The sequence below is a fragment of the Haematobia irritans genome, chromosome 1 (genome assembly GCF_050003625.1).
Source record: "Haematobia irritans isolate KBUSLIRL chromosome 1, ASM5000362v1, whole genome shotgun sequence".
Classification (NCBI taxonomy): Eukaryota; Metazoa; Arthropoda; class Insecta; order Diptera; family Muscidae; genus Haematobia; species Haematobia irritans.
In genome coordinates this window covers 217645370-217665216 of record NC_134397.1, presented here as the reverse complement: position 1 = coordinate 217665216, position 19847 = coordinate 217645370, and the positions used below count along the sequence as shown (strand labels likewise).

Below are 19847 nucleotides of genomic sequence, written 5' to 3'. Positions count from 1 at the left end.
GCTGTTTAACTTTACATTTTACTCACTCCCTCTCTTTCGCTCTCTCATGCCACATGTGCCTGTTTATAAAATGAAGATGTTCATCATTCGTTTAACATAAACCGTTAGCTTGGGGATGACTCTGTAATGTAGGCAACTAGAGCATGTTTGGCTACCATCGCTTTGTTGTATTGAATGTAGATTAATGATGAGTAACAAAAACAACAACAACAATGGCAATTGCAATACTAACCCACCGAGAACACAAACATTTTAGTCACATCCAACCAATGCAAAGCACACACAGCAGCAGCTAGCTTTAACATCAACAATAACATCCACATAGAGTGCATACAGAAGAAGAACATTGAGTGTAACCATAAACGCCTTGCCCGACTGACTCGTATGGAAGAACCTTAAACCAACGAGAGGGAATTTCATTCGTTATTAGTCTGCCTGGTGTGTGGCAACGTTTAAGAGTTTACTACGGACGCGAGTTCTCTTCTAGTTTAAATCAAAGTTTCTCCCCCCAACCACAACAATATTAATAATAATACTAATAACCAGAATAGTCAAACCAAATAACAACAAAAAATAAAATACCATGCAAAAATTCTGACACCGCATTGTAATAACTGCCAAGAGCGAGAGAGCTAAGCTAGGAAAACGGTTAACATTTAAATATCAAAATAACCGCTGAAAAGTTCGGAAAATCGTTAAAATAAAATTTTTAAATTTTTTTTCGGGAAGTGATTAAAAAACGGATATTGTTATTTCGGGATATCGTTGATATTTTCCGGTAAACGTGAAAACTAACGGTACGCCTAACGCAATTTATCATCAATTATTTCCGTTTGTGGTCATAAAATGTTTTGGAATTTCAAGAGTTCGCACAACAAGCCGCGAAGGTGTTAATTGGTCTCACAATGTGTAAGTGTCCTTTACCACACATACATACACACAAAACACGCACTTTTCCTTTAACAGCGGAAATGTTTTGTGTACTATGTGGTCGGTCTGTCCATCCCTTTGCATTATAATTATATTGTGGTATTTCTGTGTTTATAGATATGTGGGTGTGTGTGTGTTTGAGTCTACTAGGCTTTTGGTGATGTATATCATAAAGATTTTTGTTGCTTAAAACGTGTCTTTGTAAACATTTTCCGTTATTTTTACAACTTGACTAATTATTAAAGCCAACAAGGATTTGCACTTCCCTATTATATTGAGGTAGTAGTAGTGCGTGTTTTGTATGTTTTCCTAGCATACAGCAGTGTGCGTGATTTGAGTGTGTAAATTAAAGGCCTTAGGCCTAAGTGTCAAACAACTGAGAACCGTAACGGATACCTCAAAAAAAAAGGAAACCTTCAGCAAACATAAGTGCCGATAATGAACGGAAAAACACAGAGAGAAAAAGAGAATGTCCTTGTGTAAATAAACAAAAATAAAATCTCAAATACCCCCATAACTGTAAAGAATATCTTAATGAATAGAATATCTTAATGAGCTAATGAATGTGCCTTAGTGCGTGTGAGTGTGTTGGAGAGAGAGAGAGTGCGTTTGTTTATGCTTTGCTTAGAGGAGGGCAAGTGTGAGTAAGAGAAAACATTGATCAATAAATAGCCAAAACAATCACAATAATTAAGGCTACTTTGCTAATGTGAATAGCTTGTAATTCAAGGAAACTATCCTGCCAACATTTCCGGTTATTGTAAAAAAGTAAAAAAAAATAAAAATAATTTATTTTTATGTGAAAATATTTGTAATAAAAAACAACAACAAAAACATTAAAATCATTGTTGACTATTATCTAGAATATTTTGTGGTTTCTTAATCTCCTATCAAAGGTCTTCACTTGTTTCTTCTTGCCTATTACAATCAAGAAAACGTCCTTGTAGTGTCATGTCATTGATTTAAATGAAGATTTTGATGAATGATGATAAGCATTTAGTTGATAAATATTAAAGCCAAAGTTGAAAGTACCTGTGTGATTAAAAGAGATTATCAATTACCAACAAAACAAAAAAAAATAAATACTATAAACAAATATACAATTATAAACAAGTTTGTCACTGTCATTGTGGAATTACATCAAAATCTTTTTTTTTGTTGTTTGTTGCTGCTGACATGCTGAATGCTTAGTATGCAGATTTCTTGTTGTGTTTGTTGAACGATGTTACCAAATGGTTGTTGTTTAATTTTAATAAAAAATTAATATATTCTTAATAATATTGCGAGAATTGCTTTGCAATTTTTAAGATATTAAAGGGAAAGGAAATAAGTTTTAATACCTATGTGAAGACAATGTATGGAACTTAAAGATAAAACTATAAAATAATATATTAACCCTTTCACAACCGATGTTCACCTGGGAGGACATGATTTTGAGCGTCGATTGTTCATTAGCCTTGTATGTTTTATTTAACATAATATTAATTTACCAGTTTTATGTTTTTATGTGTTTCGTCAACTTTATGTAACGAATTTGTTTTTCCATGGAAAAAGTGAAATCCTCATGTTTTGTCATTTCTGATTTGTACACAGAAAAAAATATCACCAAAATATTCCCAATTAAAAAGTTGATTGAAGTTGAAAACTTTTTCAATTAAAAAACAAGTAAGAAAAGTCTAAAGTTGGGTGGAGCCGACTATATTATACCCTTCACTACTATGTAAACTCTCAACTACTTCAAATTTGCTGGGAGCTATATAAAGGTTTGCATACTTTTAATGGAGACAATTTTTTGTACTTCTATCCCAGGCTAACGCCCTGGGATGAAACACAATGTTAGTAAAAAAACAAGTAAATAAAGTCTAAAGTCGGGCGGGGCCGACTATATTATACGCTTCACCATTATGTAGACCAAAATTTGTGTTACCATATCAACTCCTTCAAATTTGTTGGGAGGTTTATACTCCCATATACAAATATTTATATTTATTTGGAGAAAATTTTTTGTACTTCTACAAAATTGCTAGAATTAAAAATTAAATGGGCTAACACCCTGGGATGAAACACAATGTTAGTAAAAAATATGGAAAATATAAAGCTAGATCAATTTTGAAGCAATTGTACAAAATATCATTTATGATTTATCAGGCGATACATATGTATTCGAGATATAGGACAATTTGAGTAATATTTACAATGTTTGCTACTCAGCTGTGACGATTTTACAAGGATATTGGTTAAATCTCGCCAAGATATGTGGTCAATTGTGGGTTGTGATATATTAAATGGCCAATTCGGGCGATATTTCCACAAGTCGAAGCTTTATTTAAAATTCTACCATTCTGTGGAAAGTTTGGCATTACAGTGTGTAGAATATGACTTCGATATGGGGAAATCATCACAGAATTTTTTGTAAAATGTGGGTATTTTCGCCACTTAAATAGCATATTAAATGTATTCTCTGTGGAATCTATCGAGTCGATTGGAGGAAACTCCCATTGAAAATGGGTCTAAAATATGAAACATTCTACCATATTTCCCCTACTCTGGCGTACATACATATATGTGGGAGCTATATCTAAATATGAACCGATTTTGACCAAATTTGACATGCATAGTTAGAATAATAATCGTCCTATCTCAACAAAAAAACGTAAATGGGAGAATAATTTTGGCCTCCGTGGTCATATGGGTGTAAATCGGGCGAAAGATATATATGGGAGCTATATCTAAATCTGAACCGATTTCAACCAAATTTGGCACACTTAACGATACTATTAAACGTACTCCTTAGGCAAAATTTGAAGCAACTCAGGGCAAAACTCTGGCTTTTGAAGCCATATAAGTGCAAATCGGACGAAAGATATATATGGGAGCTATATCAAAATCTGAACCGATTTGGCTGATATTTTTCATATCTTACGAAAGCCCCAAAATCTTTGGCTGCCCGAAATTTTGAGAAAATACGTTGATACATCAATAAAAAATTTAGTCATTTAAAAAATTAATTGATACAATTAACTTTTTAATCAAACTCGGAAGAGTAAGACACATAATTCTGGATATTTTTTTTTTAAATCTTAATTAAAAGAAATTGAAACTATGAATTTTTAAATCAAACTAAAAATTATTAAAAATAGTTATAGAAACTCATTGAAATATACTATAGTTTAGTTTTTAATTAAGAAATTAATTGAATTTTGCTATAGAAATCAATTAATTTTTTAATCAAGAAATTTTTTGATACCCAATTAAATCTGTGATTGATACTATCATTCTCATGATTGAAGACATTTCAATTAAAAAATTAATTGGATCAATTAATTTTGTGATTGAAACTGAAAAAAAAAATTGTGTGTACTTGAGCAATTAAGGTGGCCTATTTATAATTGATACAATTGATAATTTTTTCTGTATGAGAGGAAGTGTTATTTAACTAAAAGATATAAAAAAAGAAAATTGGGTGTACGGTACATACAGTGTAAGTCGATTAAGTCATGTCCTTTATGGTGGACATCGGTAGTTAACAAAGTTGCAAAGTTTATACAAACGCCCAGCAAAAAAAGCGTCGCCAAAAAGTGGTGAAAATGTTCTTTTTGGATCCGGAAGTAGTGAAAAATTGACACCTCAAATATTAGACAAACAAAATTTTAAAAAAATGTTCATGTAAAGATAACCAGTTTTAAGTAACTATAAGGACAAAACGTCTTCATTGAAAAGTGTATCAACTTTTGGAAAAAAATTGTATCAGAGAAATGCGTCTTTTATGTTAAGCAAAATTCGCATTTGTATTTTAAGGACATGAAATCTGTGGCCTTTAAAAGTATTGATCTTCCGTAAGATCAGGGCACGCAATTTACACAATATTAATGACAGGTATTTTTAGAAAAATTAGATTTTAATTTTATAATTTTCTAATTAAATTAAGAATAAAATTTGAAGAAATAACCTTTATGATATGTTGTCATAAATATAGAATAAATACATATTTTTCTCACTCGTTTTTCCAAAACTTTTTGCCGTTCACGCCGATTTCAGATATTCTGGTTTTACATTTACCATAGAATAAAAAAATTTCCATTAATTCCAAACTCAAATAAATGCTACGTTTGCTCAAATGCACTGAAAAAACCCATGCCCGGTTCCAAAGATTTTCCCTTTACACTAATGAGTTTGGTTTTGATTCCGAACCAAAGAAGCGGAGAATTGAAGTAAGGATACTTTTAAGACAGAATTCTCTTTTGAAATTTGAGGTCTACGTACTTGATTCAAGCAAACATATTGAAATTTACCCGTCTTCTGCGTTTTGCTTCGTGTGCTATCAAAGTCATTTAAAAATGTGTTAACAACAAGTTAGTTCTCCAACATTATACGCGATTTCAGATAGATATTAGTATACTATATTTCAGGTAAAACACGTCTTTTAAATAAAGTATTGGAAACATCTCCTATATAAATTGAGAAAGTGTAGATGGAAAAATATACGACTTTCTGTAAGGTCAGCCTAAATTTTAGGACATGCAATTTACATTCTTTTTTTTAGAAAAATTAGGATTTATTTAGAAGAAATTTTATAATTTTCTAATTAAGTTTAGAATAAAATTTGGGTCACCCAGTTAACGTCGTATATATTTGAAACAAGGCAAATCTACTTTAAAGTAAATAAAAATATTTTTGATTTAAAGAAATACCCTACATGCTCTTCTCATTCGTAGCGCTTCAGCTGATGGCATTTTTATACCCTCCATCATAGGATGGGGGTATATTAACTTTGTCATTCCGTTTGTAACACATCGAAATATTGCTCTAAGACCCCATAAAGTATATATATATTCTGGGTCGTGGAGAAATTATGAGTCGATCTAAGCATGTCCGTCCGTCCGTCTGTTGAAATCACGCTAACTTCCGAACGAAACAAGCTATCCACTTGAAACTTGGCACAAGTAGTTGTTATCGATGTAGGTCGGATGGTATTGAAAATGGGCCATATCGGTCCACTTTTACTTATAGCCCCCATATAAAGGGACCCTCAGATTTGGCTTGTGGAGCCTCTAACAGAAGCATATTTCATCCGATCCGGCTGAAATTTGGTATATGGTGTTGGTATATGGTCTCTAACAACCATGCAAAACTTGGTCCACATCGGTCCATAATTATATATAGCCCCCATACAAAACCGATCCCCAGATTTGGCTTGCGGAGCCTAAAAGAGAAGCAAATTTCATCCGATCCGGCTGAAATTTGGTACATGGTGTTGGTATATGGTCTCTAATAACCGTGCAAAAATTGGTTCACATCGGTCCATAATTATATATAGCCCCCATATAAACCGATCCCCAGATTTGGCTTGCCGAGCCTCTAAGAGAAGCATATTTCATCCGATCCGGCTGAAATTTGGTACATGGTGTTGGTATATGGTCTCTAACAATCATGCAAACATTGGTCCACATCGGTCCATAATTATATATAGCCCCCATATAAACCGATCCCCAGATTTGGCTTGCGGAGCCTCAAAGAAAAGCAAATTTCATCCGATCCGGCTGAAATTTCGTACATGATGTTGGTATATGGTCTCTAACAACCATGCAAAAATTGGTCCACATCGGTCCATAATTATATATAGACCCCATATAAACCGATCTCCAGATTTGGCTTGCGAAGCCTCAAAGAGAAGCAAATTGCATCCGATCCGGCTGAAATTTGGTACATGGTAGTGGTATATGGTCTCTAACAACCGTGTAAAAATTGGTCCACATCGGTCCATAATTATATATAGCGCCCATATAAACCGATCCCCAGATTTGTGTTGCGGAGCCTCAAAGAGAAGCAAATTTCATCCGATCCGCCTGAAATTCGGTACATGATATTGGTATATGGTCTCTAACAACCATGCAAAAATTGGTCCACATAGGTTCATAATTATATATAGCCCCCATATAAACCGATCCCCAGATTTGGCTTGCGAAGTCTCCAAGAGAAGCAAATTTCATCCAATCCGGTTGTAATTTGGAACATGGTGTTAGTATATGATCTTTAACAACCGTGGCAGAATTGGTCCATATCGGACCATAATTATATATAGCCCCCATATAAAACGTTCTCCAGATTTGACCTCCGGAGCCTCTTGGAGGAGCAAAATTCATCCGATCCGGTTCAAATTAGGAACGTGGTGTTAGTATATGGTCGCTAACAACCATACCAAAATTGGTCCAATCACACAAAAATTGGCCCATATCGGTTCATAATCTTGGTTGCCACTAGAGCCAAAAATAATCTACCAAAATTTTATTTCTATAGAAAATTTTGTCAAAATTTTATTTCTAGAGAAAATTTTGTTAAAATTTTATTCGGTTCATAATAAAATTTTCATCATTGTCAGAATTTTATTTCTATAGAAAATTTTGTCAAAAGTTTATTTCTATAGAAAATTTTGTTAAAATTTTATTTCTGTAGAAATTTTTGTCAAAATTTTCTTTCTATAGAAAATTTTGTCAAAATTTTTATTTCTATAGAAAATTTTGTGAAAATTTTATTTCTATAGAAAATTTTGTTAAAATTTTATTTCTGTAGAAAATTTTGTAAAAATTTTATGTCTACTTTGTCAAACTGAATTATATACGTATTGGATCGATCTTTTTTGATTTAATATATACCACGTATGGACTTAAATACAATTTAGAAGATGGTGTTAGGAGGTTTTAAGATACCTTGCCATCGGCAAGCGTTACCGCAACTTAAGTAATTCGATTCTGCATGACAGTGTTTAGAAGAAGTTTCTACGCAATCCATGATGGAGGGTACATAAGCTTCGGCCTGGCCGAACTTACGGCCGTATATACTTGTTTAAAATAATTTTTATTTTATTAATTTTTTTATGAAATAACTTGACATATATTTTGAAGAGGGTATTAGAGTGGTTCATACTCTAATATGAAGATTCCGCATCTTTGGCTTGGAATCAATACTAAAATCCTAAATCATTGGATGCAAGTATACTTTTTTTAAAGTGTAAATTTGTATACTCTCATCATGGATTGTACCAATTAATAAAAATATCATGCATACAGGACGAAAAACAAAAGCCACAAGAAATTGTATCTGAAGATCGGAAGAAGATGCGGCTTCAGTAAAATAAAGACATTTTAGCGACCTATCTGGCTTTAAATCTAGGATCAATAAAATTGAAATTAGGATACAGATATCATTTATTGAATTTTCATTCTCTTTTTTTGCGATATATTAATAAAGCTAATCACCTACAAACAAATGCTAGTTTAAAAATCCAATTTATAACGGATACTTCAAAATTGTAAAAAAATTAATTCTAAAAGAAACTTTAAACTAAAGATGCTAAATCTTCAAAATAAATCTTAGCCTATATTTGAAGCGTTTTTACCTTCAATCTTAAGAAGTAATGTTTCAGTTAATTTAAGAACGATTCCTTTAAATAAAAAAATCTGTTTCTTTACTTTAAGGACAATTTGCCTTAGTTCAAAGGTATACGCTTTATCGGAGGCACGCAAATTTCCAAAATTTTTGTCCTAAATTTAATGAAAACCATTTTTGAAGCAAGGATTCTAAATTGTATTCTAATTAAAATTTCATTAGTTTAAAGAAATTTATTTGTTTAATATGTTGTAAATTGTGCATCATAAAAGTTAGGTTGTCTAATCTTTAATATCACGCAATTTTTTTTTTAATATCACGTAAATATTTTTTTTTATCGTTAATCGATTGAAATGTATTCCAAAATATTTTGGTTTCTTTTAACCTTAGCAAGAGTGTACGTCACGAGCGTATTCGTGAGTCACGATAATTGTGCATTATGCCCTCATATCTGGGGAGTATCTATTGTATATTCTCAGAATATTATAGATTAATTAACAACGAAACAAAACAACAATTAACTTCAACTAAACGTTTCAGTTTCCCTATAGTTACTAACTGTAACCAAAGAAAAAATTATATAGATTTTCTTGTTCATTTATTTGCATATCTAAGGTACCAAAGTATAGCACGTGCTTCATTACGAAGTACCATAGCAAAACAAAATGAAAAAATTAATTTGTGTTAATTTTAAGGAAAACAAGTATATACGGCCGTAAGTTCGGCCAGGCCGAATCTTATGTACCCTTCACCATGAATTGCATAGGAACTTGTACTAAAGACTGTCAATCGAATTACTTGAGTTGCGGTAACACTTGCCGATGGCAAGGTATCTTAAAACTTCTTAACACCGTCTTCTCAATTGTAAGTTAGTCCATACGGGGTATATATTAAACAAAAAAAAAGCCGATTAAATACGCATATAATTCAGCTTGACATAATTTCTATAAAAATAAAATTTTGAGAAAATTTTCGAAAGAAATAAAATTTTGAGAAAATTTTCTATAGAAATAAAATTTTGACAAAATTTTCTAAAGAAATAAAATTTTGACAAAATTTAATATATTGACAACATTTTCTATAGAAATAAAATTTTGATAAAAATTTCTATAGTAATAACATTTTGTTAAAATTTTCAAAAGTAATAAAATTTTGAAAAAATTTTCTATAGTAATAAAATTTTGCAAAATATATTCTATAAAAATAAAATCTTGAAAAAAATTTTATATAGTAATAAAATTTTGACAAAATTTTCTATAATAATAAAATTTTGACAAAATTTTCTATAGTAATAAAATTTTGACAAAATTTTCTATAGAAATAAAATTTTGGTAGATTATTTTTTGGGCATCGGCTATATATAACTACAGACCGATATGGACCAATTTTGGCATGGTTGTTAGCGGCCATATACTAGCGCAATGTACCAAATTTCACCACATACCTAATTTCAACCGGATCGAATGAATTTTACTCCTCCAAGTGCTCCGCAGGTCAAATCTGGGGATCGATTTAAGTGGGGCTATATGTAATTAAGACCGCTATGGACCAAGTTTCGGATGGTTGTTAGAGATCATACCACAAAATGACAACATTTTCTATAGAAATAAAATTTTGACAAAACTTTCTATAGAAATAAAATTTTGCAAAATATATTCTATAGAAATAAAATCTTGAAAAAATTTTGTATAGTAATAACATTTTGACAAAATTTTCTATAGTAATAAAATTTTAGCAAAATTCTCTATAGAAATAAAATTTCGGTAGATTATTTTTGGGGATCGGCTATATAACTATAGACCGATATGGACTAATTTTGGCATGATTGTTAGCGGCCATATACTAGCGCAATGTACCAAATTTCACCACATACCTAATTTCAACCGGATCGAATGAATTTTACTCCTCCAAGAACTCCGCAGGTCAAATCTGGGGATTGGTTTAAATGGGGGCTATATGTAATTAAGACCGTTATGGACCAAATTTCGGATGGTTGTTAAAGACCATATACTATCAACACGTACCAAATTTCAACCGGATCGAGTGAATTTTGCTCTTCCAAGGGGCTCTGGACGTCAAATCTGGGGATAGGTTTATATGGGGCTACATAAAATTATGGACCGATATGGACCAATTCCTGCATGGTTGTTAGAGACCATATACTAACAACACGTATCAAATTTCAACTGAATCGGATGAATTTTTCTCATCCATGAGGCTCCGTACGTCAAATCTGGGGATCGGTTTATATGGGGGCTACATATAATTATGGACCGATATGTACCAATTCCTGCATGGTTGTTAGAGACCATATGCTAACACCACGTACCAAATTTCAACCGAATCGGATGAATTTTTCTCATCCATGAGGCTCCGGAGGTCAAGTCTGGGGATCGGTTTATATGGGGGCTATATGTAATTATGGACCGATGCGGACCAATTTTTGCATGGTTGTTAGAGACCATATGCTAACATCATATACCAAATGTCAGCCGGATAGAAGGAAATTTGCTTCTCTTAGAGGCTCCGCAAGCCAAATGTGTGGTTCGCTTTATATGGGGGCTATATATAATTATAGACCGATATGGACCAATTTTTGCATGGTTGTTAGAGAGCATATACTAACATCATGTACCAAATTTCAACCGGATTGGATGAATTTTGCTCCTCCAAGAGGCTCCGCAAACCAAATCTGAGCGTCTTTTTATATGGGGGCTATAAAGGGTGATACGGTCAAAATTTGGTCAAGGAAAACGCGTGTAAATCGGTGACATCGTTTATTTAAAAAATCAAATAAAATTTCCTTTTCAAGTTCAATTAGTATAAAATTCAGGAAAAATATTCAGTTAGGCTTTCGCTTTTCAAATCCGAATTGCCGGGCCTCACGCTTGACACCTCCCATCAGATTTTGTACAGCCACCTTGTCCACCTTCTTCGCCGCAGAAAGCCAGTTTGCCTTGAACTGCTGCTCGTCCTTAGCAGTTTTTTTGGTCTTCTTTAAGTTCCGCTTGATAATAGCCCAGTATTTCTCAATTGGGCGGAGCTCTGGCGTGTTGGGAGGGTTCTTGTATTTGGGAACCACCTGCACGTTGTTGGCGGCGTACCACTCCAAGGCCTTTTTACCGTAATGACAAGATGCCAAATCCGGCTAAAACAGTACGGAACAACCGTGTTTCTTCAGGAAAGGCAGCAGACGTTTATTCAAACACTCTTTCACGTAAATTTCTTGGTTGACAGTCCGGGATGCTATGAAAATGCTGCTTTTCAAGCCACAGGTACAGATGGCTTGCCAAACCAGATATTTCTTTGCGAACTTTGACAATGAAGTTGAAAATATCTGCTACCTTTCAAAAGGCACAACTTTAAAAGCACTTCCAGCAGATGCACTCCCAATGATGCTCTTTATTTTAACTACCGTCCCCACTTCCGGATCCAAAAAGAACATTTTCATTACTTTTTTGGCGATACTTTTTTTGCTGGGTACTTATGGGATCTTAGAGCAATATTTCGATATGTTACAAACGGAATGACAAAGTTAATATAACCCCCATCCTATGGAGGAGGGTATAAAAACTATTTATATAAACCTTTTCGAACAACACCTTATAGTTGCTTACTTGGGAGCATAAACATTTAAACGCCGGTTAATGTCTCTATCATATATCTTAAGTGTGAAAGCAATTTCAACATCAGAATGGTACATTCGCCCTTTGTATTTGCTATTGAATTTGGAAAAAGTCGGATCTGGTTTTGTTTTCTGAAAATGTATTTATTTTAAAGAAACTGCATCTCTGGCTCGAAATCAAAAACGGAATCTTTAATTGAGGGTCCAAATATTCCAATTCAAGTAAATTTTTTCTTGACTAATAATCACAAATATATGCACATGATTTAAGGCCAATGTGTTGATATATTACAAATTCTCCCAGCTATAGTGGAAAATGTAAAAAAAGATAAAATCTTGTGAAGCCTTTACTAATAATAACGTAATAATAATATTTTTTTTTACTAATTATGTGAATCTAATTGCATTTAATAAAAAATATTATGCAGGCGCATCTATTATTAGCGCGATTAATGTTTTTCCGTGTCACAAATAACACATTTGATGTAAGTGTCTATAGTAATTAATAGATATCTATGTGCTGGTGTTTTTTTTTTTTTCAAATAAGCCCTGACCACATTGACACTGTGAGAAATATTGTCAATTGAGGCGGTCATATCTGATGGCATTTTTACACATTCGCATCTCACTTTGGTAGTCATATATGAAGTCATCGTATACACTCAAATTCAATAGCAACCAAAAAAAGTTTTTTTTTTTTTTGTGGTTGAATGCGGTTATTAATAATAAAATTTATTAATGTGGGGCACAATGGAAACGTGTAATAAATTTTGTTATAAAATTTTCATCAATTAATCCAAATAAATGTTCAAAGTTATTGAATTGCGGGGGAGAAAAAAAACTATTACTCAAAAATGTTATTATCTTGTATATGGGGTATGGGTGGCCATTGTTTGGTTTTTCCAATGAAAGTGTATGAAATATTATTGAAAGATATAAGAATATAAACTAAATGGAATTAACAGTCAATAAGTATAAAAGTTGATAACGAAAATCACCACAGTTTCATATATATAAAAAATTTAAAAATAGAACTTCAAATATAAACTAATTTTTTTCTTGAGGTTTATTCATCTTTGACTAAAATTCGTTTTTGTTTTTGAAATTAAGAAATAAGTTTTCTTTTGAAGTGTCCATTATAATTTTGTTTTTTATACTGATAGATTAGAAGACATGACGTCGAATTTAAATATGGGTCCATTGTAGTAACAGTTGCCAATTGCAAGGAATTTTAAGCCTCCTTAAAATTGTCTACTAAATTATAACTTGTAGTTTCCTTTGAAAATTCTTCGTCGTAGCGGGTTACTTGATAATATATAGAATTTCAGGGGGTTTTATAACAAATATTCTAACAAATACATTTAAAAATTCTACCTATGAAGAGTAGATCAGATTCTGGATTTATACGACCCATTTTTGTTTGAGTTTTAGAGGAATCATAATCATCACGTTGAAGTGTGCAAGAAAATGATTAAAAAAGCCTCGATCTAAAATCTGTGGATTTTTACCCCCCTTATTTAAATGATTACGATTAAATCTGGAAATTTTACATTCAGTTTCAAGCAATTTTCATGATCGGTGCGCCTTCTACGAGGGCGGTTCGGAAATTTCTTAGCCTATCAATGAAAGAGAATAGTTAGTTTTTCAAAAATATTTTTATACCCACCACCATAGAATGGTGATGGGGGTATAATAAGTTTGTCATTCCGTCTGTAACACATCGAAATATCGATTTCCGACTATATAAAGTATATATATTCTTGATCAGGGAGAAATTCTAAGACGATATAAGCATGTCCGTCTGTCTGTCTGTTGTAATCACATCCTACATCCTTCAATAATGGCGCTATCATCCTGAAATTTGGCACAGACTCGTCTTATGTTTGCAGGCAGGTCAAGTTCGAACATGGGCTATATCGTTTGAAGTTTTGATATAGTCTCCATATAAACCGACTTCTCGATTTGGGGTCTTGGGCTTATAAAAACCGTAGTTTTTATCCAATTTGCCTGAAATTGAAAATCTAGAGGTACTTGAGGACCATAAAAAGGTGTGCCAAAAATGGTGCCCATCGGTTCATGTTTTGGTATAGCCCCCATATAGACCGATCTCCCGATTTGGTTCTTGGGCGTCTAGAAACTGTATTTTCTATCCGATTTGCCTGAAATTTTAAAATCTAGAGGTATTTAAGGACCATTAAGTGTTGTGTCGAAAATGGTCCGTATCGGTCCATGTTTTGGTATAGCCGCCATATAGACCGATCTCCCGATTTGTATTCTTTGGCTTCTATTAACTGTATTTATTACCCGATTTGTCTTAAATTGGAAATCTAGAGGTATTTTGGGACCACAAATAGGTGTGCCCCCATATAGACCGATCTCCCGATTTGGTTCTTGGGCGTCTAGAAACTGTATTTTCTATCCGATTTCCCTGAAATTTGAAAATCTAGAGGTATTTAAGGACCATAAGGTGTTGTGTCGAAAATGGTCCGTATCGGTCCATGTTTTGGTATAGCCGCCATATAGACCGATCTCCCGATTTTTATTCTTTGGCTTCTATTAACTGTATTTATTGCCCGATTTGTCTGAAATTGAAAATCTAGAGGTATTTCGGGACCACAAATAGGTGTGCCGAAATTGAGGTGTATCGGTCCATTTTTTTGGTATAACCCCAATATAACCCATCTGGCGATTATACTTCTTGGGCGTCTAGAGACTATATTTTCTAGCCGATTTGCTTGAAATTGAAAATCTAGAGATATTTTAAGATCACAAATAGGTGTGTCGCAAATGGTGCTTATCGGTCCATGTTTTGGTATAGCTTCCGTATAGACCTATCTCCCGACTTTATTTCTGGGGCTTCTAGAAACCGTAGTTTTTATCCAATTTGCCGGAAATTGGAAATCCAGAGGTATTTTAGGACCATAAAGAGGTGTGTCGAAAATGGTTCGTATCGGTTCATGTTTTGGTATAGCCCCTATATAGACTGATCTCCCGATTTTACTTCTAGAATTCGTAGTTTTCACCCAATTTGTCTGAAAAATGAATTCTAGAGGTATTTGAGGAACATTAAGAGATGGTGAGTATTGGTCGATGTTTTGGTATAGCCCCCATGTAGACCTAACTCCCGATTTTATTTCTAGGACTCCTGGAATCCGGCTGACCACAAATAGGTCAGCCGAATATGGTGTGTATCGACCCATGTTTTAGTATAGCCTCCACATAGACCGATATCCAGATTTAACTCCTTGGGCTTCTAGAAACCGTAGTTTTTATCCGATTTGCAAAAAAAATGTAAATATACTGGAATTTTAGACCCTGAAAAATCTGTATCGCGTTTTTTTACCGGTCCGTTTGGTAAGGCATCAATATAGACCGATTTAACTTCTTGAGGGTACACCCAAAGAAAAAATATTTTCAACCGGAATCAAATTTTAGACAAACGAAATTCTTCTTTCTTTCTTCTAAAGTATTGTCGTTTAGAGCAAATTAATCCGAATTTTTGACAAGCGATTCAACGATTGTCTCTAAAATTTTGTGTCAAAAGAAAACTTTGCTTGTCTAAAATTTCGTTCCTCAGAAAAGAAAAAAAACTTATTTCAGGGTATAAAAGGCGCACTTATCATGAAAATTGCTTGAATTTGAAAGTAAAATTTCCAGATTTTACTCATCGTATTCATTTAAATAATGTCGGAAAAAATCTACAGATTTAAGATTTCAAATCAAGGGGTTATTTCATCATATACACGAGATGTTTATGATTTCCCTAAAACTCAAACAAAATTGGTTCTCATAAATCCAGAATCTGATCTAGTCTTCATAGGTAGTATCTGGTTGAACTGATTTGCTTGGGAGAAAATTTGTCATCAAACCCCCTAAAATGCTATATATTATCAAATAACCCGCTACGACGAAGAGTTTTCAAAGTAAACTATTATATTTGATTCATGGTGGTGGGTATTTAAGATACGGCCCAGCCGAACTTACTGCTGTATATAAAGGGTGGTTAAAATTTCAAGGGCCGATGTTGATTTTGAATAAATCACAAACTATTTAGGAAATTATTGTAATTTTATTTTGTTATGATATATTGGTATTATTCAATTATGTATGGAACAAAATATCGGCCAAATGGGAGCCGAGACCTGGATGGCACACCTTCATCCGATGGTCCAAATTTTCGATGACGCTGAGGCATAATGGAGGTTCTATGCCGTTAATGTGCCGAATTATTTCATCCTTTAGCTTTTGAATTGTTGCTGGCTTATCGACGTACACCTTTTCTTTCAAATAACCCCAAAGAAAAAAGTCCAACGGTGTCAAATCACATGATCTTGGCGGCCAATTGACATCGCCATTACGTGAGATAACACGGCCATTGAATTTGTTGCGCAAAAGAGCCATTGTTTCGTCAGCTGTGTGGCAAGTGGCACCGTCCTGCTGACACCACATATCGTCCACATCCATATCTTCCAATTGGGGCCATAAAAAGTTCGTTATCATCTCACGATAGCGAACACCATTCGCAGTAACTGCCTGACCGGCCTCATTTTGGAAAAAATACGGCCCGATGATGCCGCCAGCCCATAAACCGCACCATTGGGTGCATTGGTTTTTTGACAATCACTCTTGGATTCTTATTCGCTCAAATGCGGCAATTCTGTTTATTGACGAATCCACTGAGGTGAAAATGTGCCTCATCACTGAAGATGATTTTCTTCGAAAATTGATCATCCACTGTTGCCAGTTCTTGGAACCATTCTGCCCATTCACGACGTCCATGGTTCAAATTGAGTAAGTCTGAAATATAGAAATGTCAAATAAAATTCGGAAAAAAACTTAGCGTTTAGGTGTGGTTCACATTCAACATCGGCCCTTACAATTTAACCACCCTTTACTTGTTAATTTATTCGTTTTTTCAGCATTTTTCTTAATATCTTATCAGAGTCACTTAAAATCATATTAACGCCAACTTAAAATTTCAAATTCAGAATAGAGATTCTTAACAATGTTTTCTTTGGTCTGTAAAAAATATTCTTTTAAAGCAAATTAAACTGATTAAAGACAATAGTTTCATCATTTGTCACAATGTCTGGTAAACTTGCTTAGAAAGAAAAAGCTTTATAGGAAAGTTGAATTTCGGTGGTCTAAAATTTTTTCCATAGGAAAGTTTTTTTCTTTGTGCGTATTTTTCAATGAAAATTAAAACAAATTTCAAGGCGATATCATTAAATTTGAAGAATTTTTCAGAATTTTTAAGGCCAAGTTGACCTTAGTCAAACTAAATTTTCTTTCATTTTAGAATACTAACTTTTAAGTCGATTCACTAAACCATAAAGACAAAACAAATTCATTGAAAAGTTTATTGACTTTTGGACAAGGAAAAAAAATATATCAGAGACAAGAAAAAAAACTTATATCTTCTATGCTAACCAAATTTGTATATGTATTTTAAGGACATGAAATCTTTGGCCCCACGACAAACATTTCTTTCCAGTGCTCATACTTTTCTTTTCATTTTGGGTAAAACATCTTAAAAAGTAACGCTCTTTCAGATCTGTAAATGACATTTTCACCTTAAAATGTCTAAGACTTAATGTCTTGTCCATCTTTTCAAATTATTCAACAAATCCTATACGAGGATGTAAGCCATCATATTTAATGTGAAGGGTATATATAAATACACGACCATCTGATTTTAAACCCATTTCTGTGTTATTTTCGTTTTGTGTTTTTTGTTTGCAAAAATTTATTATATTGAAGTTAATAAATGTGAACCCCTGTGAAGTACAATGACAGACAGAAAATGTAATGACAATAAAATATATCTGCTAATTTCTTCACGAGAACCATAAAAAAAAACATGTTTTATAAATTACAAACAAACAAAAAATGCAATAAACTTTTTTTTTCTCTTGTGAAAATATCACTCGTCAAGTACAAGAAAAATAAAATAAAACTAACGAAAAAAAAAATTAAAGCAATTATAATTAAATTGTGCGAAAATAAATCATTCATTCACACGCAATACATGACAGCATTACATACTCTCAGTAAGGCATTCCTCATTCTTCAAAGCCAGATGGTGAAAAATTAATCAAAGCATTTTCAAATCTGAATCTGAACGAAGCAAAAAAAAAAAACACAAAATTAAACCAAACTGCCCGGTGGTCGTCTATTCGTCTCACAGACTATATTGCCTCAATAAAAACGAAAAGAGAACATTTTCAAGCGAAACAAAAAAATTAGCAGAATATGCAAATTTTGCTAGGAAAACAATAAAACTGTGACCATTTAAGCAGAGCATCTCTTTAACTGCCGTAATAAATCAAATCATGGACAAAGCGATTTTATTTAAATAAATCTTTGTGTGTTTGAGCGTGAGCTTTCATTTTACCGGGGTATTTGTTTTCCGTTTTTTTTTTTCTTTCACAATGTGACAAAAGTTTATCGGAAATTTTATTCTTAAACCCCAATAGGTCGGCCATTGAGTGAAAACTCGAATACTTTTCCCCTCACAAAAAGTCCAAGTGGCCTGACCAGGGCAGATGTGTGTATTCAATACTTCCAATTGATTTATTGATATTTGCTTTCAATTGAGTTTTCGAGCGCTACGTCACCACTACCCCCCGACTATGATATATGGCAAATTTATGTTTTGTTTCTCTTGGTCAAATACTACAGTTTTCAACGAAATAAAGATAGAAAATATTTTTTTTTGTTTGTGGTGGAAAAAGTTTTTTTATTTTAATACCATTATTAGTCTTTGGTTTCTTCTTATTTCGTTAGACGAGGCTAATACTAGAAAATATTGGGATTTTTTCTGTTGAACTGTATATATTTCCATCTTTTCAGGGTTTATATTTAATTACCACCATATGACAATAATCTTCTAAATAGGCTGTTAGAACCCATTCATTGTTTTCTCTGCAGACGGGTTCAATTCCCTTGGCATTCAGGAGTTTCAGCCGTATGCTTCTGGCATTCCCGGCACTATAATGCCACTTGCAGTTTATCTGAAAACAACTTGTGTGCGAACAAAATTTGAACAACACCAACAAATGAACAAATGAAAATAAAACTCAACATAAATTTTGGCGTATTTAAATTTTTGCCCAAAAAACACTATGTATTAATTTCATCAAAATTCGTTAATAGTTGCGACCAAACACCTGCGAACAAAAAATTCTTGGACAGATGGGCGGACTCAGGAGGTAATTCTGAGTCGATCGGTATATATTTTATGGGGTCTAAAATCAATATTTCTGATAGGCACAGTTTTGTGGTTGATCAAAGATATTATACCACTATATACCACTGACCACTATATGGTTTGAGGTATAAAAAAATTTGAGGTATAAAAAGCGATAAACATAAAATTAACAAGTAAGGAAAGTCTAAAGTTGGGTGGGGCCGACTATATTACCACTTTGAAGATTCACATTTTCGATACCATATCAAATCCGTTCAATGTGTAGGGTGCTATATATAAAGGTTTATGTTCCCATATAAATATAATTAAATCTCACCAGATCTGGTAAAAATTTGTCAGAGTTCTACAAAATTTATAGACGTTAAATTTAAGTCGGGACTAACCTGGTGTGGAAAACAATGTTAGTAAAAAACAAGTACATACGGCCGTAAGTTCGGCCAGGCCGAAGCTTATGTACCCTCCATCATGGATTGCGTAGAAACTTCATCTAAACACTGCCATCCACAATCGAATTACTTAAGTTGCGGTAACGCTTGCCGATGGCAAGGTACACAGAAAAAAATATCACCAAAATATTTCCAATTAAAAAGTTAATTGAAGTTGAATTTTTTTCAATTAATAAATTAATTGGTACAATTAACTTTTTAATCAAGATAGAAACATTAAGTTAATTAAGTCAATGATTGAAAATTTTAA

General features: G+C 33.1%; 1 protein-coding gene across 1 annotated transcript in view; it reads left to right on the top strand.

The window, feature by feature from the left end:
* Positions 1–344: 344 nt before the first annotated feature.
* Positions 345–19847, top strand: part of Octbeta2R (Octopamine beta2 receptor) — a 673234-nt gene continuing 653731 nt past the window's right edge. The window contains exon 1 of the mRNA XM_075292797.1: positions 345–907. The gene's annotated coding sequence lies outside the window, so the exon portion shown is untranslated. The remainder of the gene's footprint in view (positions 908–19847) is intronic.